At 41.9% G+C, this 10,147-nt stretch overlaps 1 protein-coding gene across 1 annotated transcript in view; it reads right to left on the minus strand.

The window, feature by feature from the left end:
• Nucleotides 1-9,644, minus strand: part of LOC111147346 (carboxypeptidase, vitellogenic like) — a 127,604-nt gene extending 117,960 nt beyond the window's left edge. The window contains exon 1 of the mRNA XM_022503347.1: nucleotides 9,582-9,644. The gene's annotated coding sequence lies outside the window, so the exon portion shown is untranslated. The remainder of the gene's footprint in view (nucleotides 1-9,581) is intronic.
• Between the last annotated feature and the right edge of the window lie 503 nt (nucleotides 9,645-10,147).

Genomic DNA, 10,147 nt, shown 5'->3' on the forward strand with positions numbered 1-10,147 from the left:
AGTTAGAGAGACCACAAAATTGAGAGAGAAGAGAAAATAAAGGTAAACTTAGAGGGCAGCTAAGGGCTCTATATACTATTCTGTGACAAGAAAGCAAGACTCTGCCACAATTTCTGAAGGTACAACATTGATTATGAAAATTTTCAAATTTGTCAGAAAAGGTGAAACAATTTTACGGTGTATACCCATACTGGAATTCTATTATCATTCAACTGGTATTGATTTAGCGCCTACTTTCTGCCTACAGCTATGCCTACCTGTGAAGATATAAAAGGCAGAGTGAATTTAGGGAACAAGGAAGAGTTTGATTTGGCTGGAGCACTGTTCTTGAGGGGGTCATGTGACTTTGGTCTGTGCAGTTATGTTGGAATCACATGGAGGACACTGCAATTCATGGAAGGAAGTTTATACTTTGGGGGGGGGCAAGATGCCGTAAGAGTAGGGACTCAATTTCAACGGCTCCCCTGAATTGAGCTGGAGATCTACCAAAGCACTCTGAACACCCATGAACTCTGCAGAGATACAAGATTATACATGTCTGGATCTCTACGGGGGCAGAGGATCATCAGCTAAGAGGTACAAAAAAACGGAAGTGGGAGTGTGAAGACAGGGAGGATAAACAGAAGGGGGTTTGGGAGCCACCAGATGCCAGCCATTGGAAAGTAATACCCCAATGTGAAAGTGCTCTGCACTTGGACACCAGCAATAGCTTGGAGATTGGTGGCTGAGAGACGGGAAGGAACTGATAACAGCACTCAAACAGAACAAGGGGCTTAAGGGACAATTGCTGGGACCAGGCGGCTGCAGGCACAGACCTAAGCCCATGGTCCTGGAACTGGCTGAAGCCAATGGCCCCCTGTGCCTGAGAGGACCGGGCTTGCACTGGTGCCCACGGTCCTGGGAACGGCAGCCACTGGGGTCAGGCATGCCTGGACCTGTATTGCTTGGGGTTTTGGTGGTACAAAGGTACAGAAACAAGTGAGGGCCTCAGCCGACCACTGAGAGGGTCGCTGGGGTCACACACAGCCTGTGGGAGGCTGTGTTGTTCAATGGAGCTTGAAGGGGGGAAGTCTGTGTTCTGGAAGATTCAGAGATGAGTGGTCTATGGCTTCTCTCTGAGGCAGAGGTCTGGGTGCAGACAGTTTACTTTGCTCTGACCCTCCAAAGAGGGGAGAAAAGCTGCCAGAGAACAAAAGCCTCCGGAGAACAAAAGCCCAAAAACCAGTTTCCACAGAGCCCAGCCCCTTGATAGAAGGCAGGCAACTCCGCCCAAGCAGGATCGACTGAAAAACAACGTGGCAGGCCCCTCCCCCAGAAGACAAGCCAAAAGAACAGAGGACAACAACCCCAGGGTCCTCATAAAACTGCAAAACCCCAACACCAAGGGGAAAAGAGTATATTAAGCTCCTGGTGTTGCCTCACAGCCTGTATATTTCTTGGATACTTTTTTCTCTCTCTTTTTTAAAATTCTTTCTCATGATGCTTGGTTCTTTTTTTTTTTTCTAACCTACTTATCATTTCAACCAGATATTTAACACAACACATTCCATAGTAACTTTTTTTTTCCTTTTCTTTATATATATAGATATAAGCTTCAATGTAGTCCTTTTTCCCCTACTCAATACTACCTTTGTATATATACCAGTTTTAATTTCCCTTTATCTCTGGAAAGTTGAGTTCTCAAACAAAGATAACAAGATACACCCAGGAAGGACTGAAACACCCTTCCTCACCCACATGGAGAGACTATAACCACCTTCCCACCCCACTTTTTTATTTTATTTATTTTATTCTTTTTTTGTTGGTGTTTTTGTTTTTGTACTTTATAAATTTTACTCTTGGGGCTCATTTTGGCTGGGTTTTTGTTTTTTTTTTTTTCCTTTTTGGTGGTGACTTCTGATTGCTCTGAAACTTCCCAGGGTGCACCTTGCCTGAATAGTGGTTACTATTTTTAGCTGTACATTCCCTCAACCACAACTTAACAGAATGACAAGGAGGAGGAATTCCCAACAAAGAAAAGACCCAGAGACAATAGCCTCTCCAGCAGTTCTGATGGATATGAATATAAGCAAGATGTCAGAAATAGACTTCAGAGTAGCAGTTATGAAGACAATAGTCAGGCTGGGGAAAATGATTAATGGCAACATAGATTTGTTAAGGGCAGAAGTGAAAGCAGATTTGGCAGAATCTAAAAATGCTATCAATGAGACACAATCTAATCTAGATACTCTAACAGTTAGGGGAAATGAGTCAGAAGAATGATTGTTGGTCTTGAAGAAAAACTGATAGAAAAGAAGAAGCAGGCGGAGGCCTGGAACAAACAGTTTAAAATCCATGAAAACAGAATTAGAGGGAGAAATGATGCCATGAAACATTCTGACATCAGGATTACTGGGATCCGTGAGGAGGTGGGGAGACAGAGAGAGAGGACTAGAAGATAGTTTGACCAAATCATAGCCAAGAACTTCCCCAATCTGGGGAATGAAACAAGCAATTGTGTCCTAAAGGCAGAGAGGACACCCCCCAAGATCAATGAGGGCAGATCAATGCCTAGACATGTAATAGTAAAACTCACAAATCTTAGAACCAAGGAAACCATTTTAAGGGCAGTTTGGGGGAAGAGATTCCTTACGTACAGAGAAAGGACCATCAGAATAACGTCAGACTTGTCCACAGATATGTGGCAAGACAGAAAGGGCTGGCAAGACATATTCAGGGCACTAAATAAGAAGAATATGCAGCCAAGAATTCTTTATCAAGCAAGGCTGTCATTCAGAATAGATGGGGAGGTGAGAAGCTTCCAGGACCGGCAGAGACATATTCTTTTAGAATATGTGACCAGTAGGCTGGTGCTGCAAGAAATATTAAGGTGGGGGGGGTTCTATAAAAGAAGAAAGACCCCAAGAGTGATACAGAACAGAGATGTACAGAGATAATCCATAGAAACAAAGACTTCAGAGGCATCATGATGACAATAAAATCTTATCTATCAATAATCACTCTCAATGTGAACAGCCTAAATGCTCCCATAAAATGGCACAGGGTTGCAGACTGGATAAAAAGACAGGACCCATCAAATGCTGTCTACAAGAGACTCATTTTGAACCTAAAGATATATCCAGACTGGAAATGAAGGGATGGAAAACAATCTTTCCTGCCAACGGACCTCAAAAGAAAGCTGGGGCAGGAATTCTCATATCAGATAAATTAGATATTAAGCTAAAGACTGTAGTCAGGTACAGAAGGACACTATATCATTCTTAAAGGGTCTATCCAACAAGAAGATCTAACAGTTGTAAATATCTATGCTCCCAACATGGGAGCAGCCAACTACAAAAACCAACCGTTGATCAAAATAAAGAGATATATTGATAATACATTAATTGTAGGAGACCTTAACACTCCACTCTCAGCAATAAACAGATCAACTAAGCAGAAAATCAACAAAGAAACAAGAGCTTTGAATAACACACTAGACTAGATGTACCTCATAGATATATACAGAACATTCCACCCTAAAACAACAGAATACACATTCTTCTCAGTGTGCATGGAAACTTTCTCCAGAATAGACCACATAACTGGGTCACAAATCAGGTCTCAACTGATACCAAAAGACAGATTATTCCCTGAATATTCTCTGACCACAGTGGTTTGAAACTGGAACTCAATCACAAGAAAGAGTTTGAAAGAAATGCAAACATTTGGAAGCTAAAGACCATCCCACTCAAGAATGTTTGGGTCAATCAGGAAATCAAAGAAGAACTTAGTTAATTCATGGAAACCAATGAGAATGAAGACATATCGATCCAAAACCTAAGGGATACGGCAAAGGTAGTCCTAAGGAGGAAATACATAGCCATCTAAGCCTCACTCAAAAAAAAAAAAAAAAAAAAAAAAATCCCAAATACACAAACTGTCTTTACACCTTAAAGATCTGGAGAATCAACAATGAATTAAGCCTAACCCATGCATGAGAAGGGAAATAATTAATATTAGAGCAGAGATCAATTAATTAGAAACCAGAAATACAGCAGAACACATTAACAAAACTAGAAACTGGTTCTTTGAAAGAATAAGATCAATAAACCACGGCCAGACTTATCCAAAAGAAAAGAGAAAGGACCCAAATTAATCAAATTATGGGTGCAAGGGGAGAGATGATGACTACCACCAAGGAAATAAATACAATTATCAGAAATTATTATCAACAGCTATATGACAATAAATTAAGCAACCTGGAAGAAATAGATGCATTCTTGGAAACCTATAAACTTCCAAGACTGAAACAGGAAGAAATTGACAACCTGTATAACAAGATTGAAGCAATGATCAAGAACCTCCCAAAAAACAAGAGTCCAGGGCCTGACGGATTCCCTGGGGAATTCTACCAAACATTCAGAGAAGAAATAATACCCATTCTCCTGAAGCTGTTTCAAAAAATAGAAACAAAAGAAAAACTTCCAGACTCTTTCTATGAGGCCAGCATTACCTTGAACCCAAAACCAGGCAAAGAACCCATCAAAAAGGAGAATTTCAGACCAATATTCCTGATGAATACAGATGTCAAAATTCTCAACAAGATTCTGGCTAACAGGATCCAACAGTACATTAAAAGGATTATACATCAGGACCAGGTGGGATTTATCCCTGGGATGCAAGGGTGGTTCAACATTTGCAAATCAATCAATGTGACAGAACACATAAATAAGAGAAGAGACAAGAACCACATGGTCCTCTCAACTGATGCAGAAAAAGCATTTACAAAATACAGCATCCTTTTCTGATTAAACCTCTTCAGAATATAGGGATAGAAGGAACATTTCTCAACTTCATAAAATCCATCTATGAAAAACCCACAGCAGATATCATTCTCAATGGAGAAAAGCTGAGAGCCTTCCCACTGAGATCAGGAACACGACAAGGATTTCCACTCTCACCACTACTGTTCAACATAGTACTAGAAGTCCTAGCAACAGCAATCAGACAGCAAAAAGAAATAAAATGTATTCAAATTGGCAAAGAAGAAGTCAAACTCACTCTGTTTGCAGGTGACATGCTCACCCAAGTCTCCATCCCCAAATTACTAGAACTCATACAGCAATTCAGTAATGTGGCAGGATAAAAAAATCAATGCACAGAATCAGTTGCTTTCTTATACATTAACAATGAAACTAAGGAAAGAGAAATTAAAGAATTGATTCCATTTACAATAGCACCAAAAACCATAAGATACCTGGGAATAAACCCAACCAAAGAGGTAAAGGATCTGTATGTCAGGAACTACAAAATACTCATGAAAGAAATTGAAGAAGACACAAAAAGATGGAAAAACATTCCATGCCCACGGTTTGGAAGAATAAACATTGTTAAAATGTATATACTGCCCAGAGCAATCTATACTTTCAATGCCATCCCAGTCAAATTACCAATGGCATTTTTCAAAATGCTGGAACAAACAATCTTAAAACTTTATGAACCAGAAAAGACCCTGAATCACCAAAGATATGTTGAAAAAGAAAAACAAATCTGGGGGCATCACCTTGCTTGATTTCAAAGTATATTACAAAGCTATGATCACCGAGACAGTATGGTACTGGCACAAAAACGGACACATAGACCAATGAGACAGAATAGAGAGCCCAGATATGGACCCTCAACTCTATGGTCAACTAATCTTCGACAAAGCAGGAAAAAATATCCAATGGAAAAAAGTCTCTGCAATGAATGGTGCTGGGAAAATTGGACAGCTATGTACAGAAGAATGAAACTGGACCATTCTCTTACACCATACACAAAGATAAACTCTAAATGGATGAAAGAACACAATGTAAGATAGGAATCCATCAAAATCCTAGAGGAGAACATAGGCAGTAACCTCTTCGACATCGGCTACAGCAACTTCTTTCAAGACATGTCTCCAAAGGCAAGGGAAACAAAAGTGAAAATGAACTTTTGGGACTTTATCAACACAAAAAGCTTCTACTCAGCAAAGGAAATAGTCAACAAAACAAAGAGGCAACCCACGGAATGGGAGAAGAGATTCACAAATGACACAACAGACAAAGGGTTGATATCTAAGATCTATAAAGAACTTCTCAAACACACCACCCAAAAAACAGATAAACAAGTCAAAAATTGGGCAGAAGACATGAGCAGACACTTCTCCAAAAAAGACATACAAATGACTAACAGATACATGAAAAAGCGTTCATCATCAAGAGCCATCAGGGAGATTCAAATCAAAACCACATCGAGATACCACCTTACACCAGTTAGAATGACAAAAATTGACAAGGCAAGAAACAACACATGTTGGAGAAATTGTGGAGAAAGGGGAACACTCTTACCCTATTGGTGGGAATGCAAATTGGTGCAACCACTTTGGAAAACCATGGAGGTTCCTCAAAAAATTAAAAATAGAGCTACCCTGTGACCCAGCAATTTCACTCCTGGATATTTACCCCAAAGATACAGATGTAATGAAAAGAAGGGCCATATGCATTCCAATGTTCACAGCAGCAATGTCCACAATAGCCAAACTGTAGTAAGAGCTGAGATGCACTTTAACAGACAAATGGATAAAGAAGATATGGTCCACATACACGATAGAATATTACTCAGCCATCAGAAAGGATGAATACCCAACTTCTGCATCAACATGGATGGGACTGGAGGAGATTACGCTGAGTGAAGTAAATCAAACAGAGAAAGTCAATTATCATATGGTTTCACTTATTTGTGGAACATAAGTAATAGCACAAAGGACATTAGGAGAAGGAAGGGAAAAATGAAGTAGGGGAAATTGGAGTGCGAGACGAACCATAAGAGACTATGGACTCCATGAAACAAACTGAGTGTTTTAGAAGGGAGAGGGGTGGAGGGATCAGTGAGCCATCAGTAATGGATATTAAGGAGGGCACATATTGGATGGAACACTGGGTATTATATGGTAACAATGAATCACGGAACACTACATCAAAAACTAATGCTGTACTGTACGGTGACTAACATAAGACAATAAAAAAAAAAGAAAAAGAAACAAAATCCAGGCCAAACAAAGGAAGTTTATACTTCATCCTGGTTTCAGTCAGGAGGCACTGAAGGCATTTAAGGAGGGGAGTGTCTTGTGCTTTAGAAAGCTCATTCCAGCATCAGTGTTAGGCTAGAGTGGAGAGGATCTGACATCTGAGAGCTAAGTTGGGAGACTTTGCAAATGATCTGGGACAAAGTAAAGGTTGAACTGTGAACAGAACAGATTGCAGAGAAAGAAAAAGGAGAATCGATCTCTTGGGAGCTGGGTTACCTACTCCCCCAAAGAACCATATAGTTACACCAAGATATGTCTAGTGGTCTTTCTGAAAGATAAGTAATGGGATATGGAGTCCCAAACGAGAAAGGAGGAAGGGCTAGCCCCGGATGCCTACATAAATATTTCGACCTGTAAATAACTCTAACAGTTTAAAATGAACCACTAATTAGAATCAGAATATGTAGAAAAGGTTAAGTAAGTCCCAAGGATTTGGAAAGATAAGATGCTAAGAATTTGCTCTATCAGGCCAACTGATCAAAGGACCTAAAGTTATCCCCTCCCCTCCCCATCTAACTTCCCAGGTTCTGGTTTAAAGCAATAAAAGCAAAACATACGGTTTCATGTACAAGGCTATTCCTGTAATATCTCTGAGGGAGAGAAATGTCAGTACTGTAGTTTCAGTTCATTTATGCTTAGTAGTTGGGTTTTATGATGAAAGTACCTGATCACTGTGCTGTGAACTGAGTCCATTGCTGCTTAAATCTTTGAACTTGCAAATATCAGAAAAAGTTTAAACTCCGTTCCTATTTTTGGCCAAGGTACAGTTCTTAGCATTCTGTCCAGCTTACCCTCTCCCAAATCTATGTAGACATTCATGAGTCATTCTTCAAAAGGTACCTTTCAAATTATGAGAAACTTACCTATTTCCATTCTTTTAAATGTTCTTAGTTCAGCCCACGAAAACCCCACAGTATTAAACCCCTGGGAATGCTAACCTGAAATAATCACATTTCCTTTTAAAATGAACTATACTCCTTATTCATGGGTCATTACCTATTTACCTCGGGAATTTCAGTGCTAATAAACGGGTATCTGATGATATCTGAGGCTGTAATTAAGCTCTTCTCATCTTACTTCATGCATACCAATATTGTAGTCTTTCCTCTGACACATCATATGCTTTCTAAAACAAAAACAAAGTCATCAACAAAATACGGTCATGCCATTTGCTTCTTGTTTTTATTTTCTCAAGGGGTGTGAACTGGCAAGTCCTGTGGACTTAACACTCTTCTAAGTTACTTAAATCACCTGTCAGTCAAAACCCACTAATTTCTGAGGCTCTAAAATCAGTCTAGAAGAACCCCATTATAAATTGGTTTATAAGCTAGAGTCATATATTTTGTGAGACCACTTATGCCCTTCCAAAAAACCCAACTCCCTCCCCCCACCAAAAAAAAAAAAAAGAATGAAACAGCTTCTTGCTAAGAACACTTGCATTACATTATAAAGAGTTACCATTGAACTTAGAGTGGCCTGGAGCACAAATCTAGAAATCCCAATCGTCCTAAGGATCTTGACAACCATACAGACTCTCATACACCAACAAAGCCAGTGTGATCTACTTTTTCCAAAAATGTAAAAATTCCTATTTTGAACAACTTTCTTAAAAGCTACAGTTCAAGTTAGCAAAATTCATCCCTAGTTGATTTTTTTTCTTCCTTCCATCTCTGTTTTTACTCATCTCACACCAAAAATAGTAAAAAGTTAGTTGTCCATTTAAGAGGAGGAGAAAAAATAACGGTCTTTAAAATAGGGAGACTGGGGCTTAGCAAACCTAAAAAAATTTGCTCAAAGTCGCCAAGTAGCAAAATGCATTGCTGGGATTTGAATCCATAAATACACTAAAGCCTATTTTTTCCCGTGAGACCAAGCTGTCCTAAAAGGTACTGGGTGCTTCCACTTGTCTCTAAGGGTCCCATTGGCTCCTAGGAACTTCCCTGTAAGGGCTGAATCTGCTTGGCAGGGAGCTGCTTCCAGCTATCCTGTGCCCCCGTTTCCCCCTAGTCCTATATTCCAGGTCTCTCTTTTGTGCTTGCTTTCTCTCTATCAGGACAATTCTTCTTCTGTGGCGTGCTCAACTCGAAGGCATTTCCCGCTTCCCCTCTTCCACAGCACCCACAAAATCAAAACATCCCAAAGACGTGTTGAGGGAGGCAGGGGATGTGTCCCCACCTTGCATCAAGAGTAACGGAGTACCCCAAGGCTTCGCGCACCCTGGGGAAAACCCTGAACTGAGAGGTTTCCTGGCGTGCAATAAGCCCCGGTGTGACTGCCTCGGATTGTGCCAGGAGACTTCGGGAACGTTCCCCGGGCCGGACGCACCTAGAGCCTAGCGCCAAGCCTCCCCGGTTCCCAACCTGGAAACTCCGAGCCGGCCAAGCTCTAGCTCCCGCCTTGCGCACACTGCGGCTCCGCAGACACCCACCCGGCGCTCCCGGCGTCCCGGGACAACCGCGAGGCAGGACCCTGCGCGCCGCGTCGCACTCACCCGAGCCCTTAGGTCCGCGCAGCCGTGGCGCAGGCGGCGAGAAGTGCGGCAGCTCGGCCCCTCGCTACTTCCCAGCCCTACGCCGGCTTCTGAGCGCGCCTCTCCGCGGCCCACGTGACCTAGACCTTTGGAGCCAGAGGTAGGTCCCCCCCTCCCGTCCCCGCAACCCGGCCGCGCGCAGGCAGCCTCCAACCTGGAAGAAGCAGGCACCCCAGAGGGGAATACTGAAAAGTAAAGGGAGAAAGGTCGGCTGCGGGCGCAGCTCTGGTGAGTTTGTTCCTTTGCGTGTTTTGATTTTCCCTCCCTCTTTTTAAAAGCTGCTCTCGGAATTTAAACATCGTATTTAAAAATAGCCCCCCCCCACCCCGCGGGTGCTTGCAATCCTGGTGCTCGCAACCCGCAACCCGGGTGTTTGCATCTGGAAACCCAGTGGTGTTTTCCTGCCACTGTTTAGAAAGCCCACTTGTATTCATCCCAGGTGCCCATTCCAGTCTACTGATCCTGAGAGCTCACCAAGGGCCAGCCCTGAGCCAGGTGCTTTCTCTGCAGGAGGGCCTGGGAATCTT

Source organism: Enhydra lutris, unplaced genomic scaffold, assembly GCF_002288905.1.
Source record: "Enhydra lutris kenyoni isolate GAN:26980312 unplaced genomic scaffold, ASM228890v2 scaffoldscaffold16, whole genome shotgun sequence".
Lineage (NCBI taxonomy): Eukaryota > Metazoa > Chordata > Mammalia > Carnivora > Mustelidae > Enhydra > Enhydra lutris.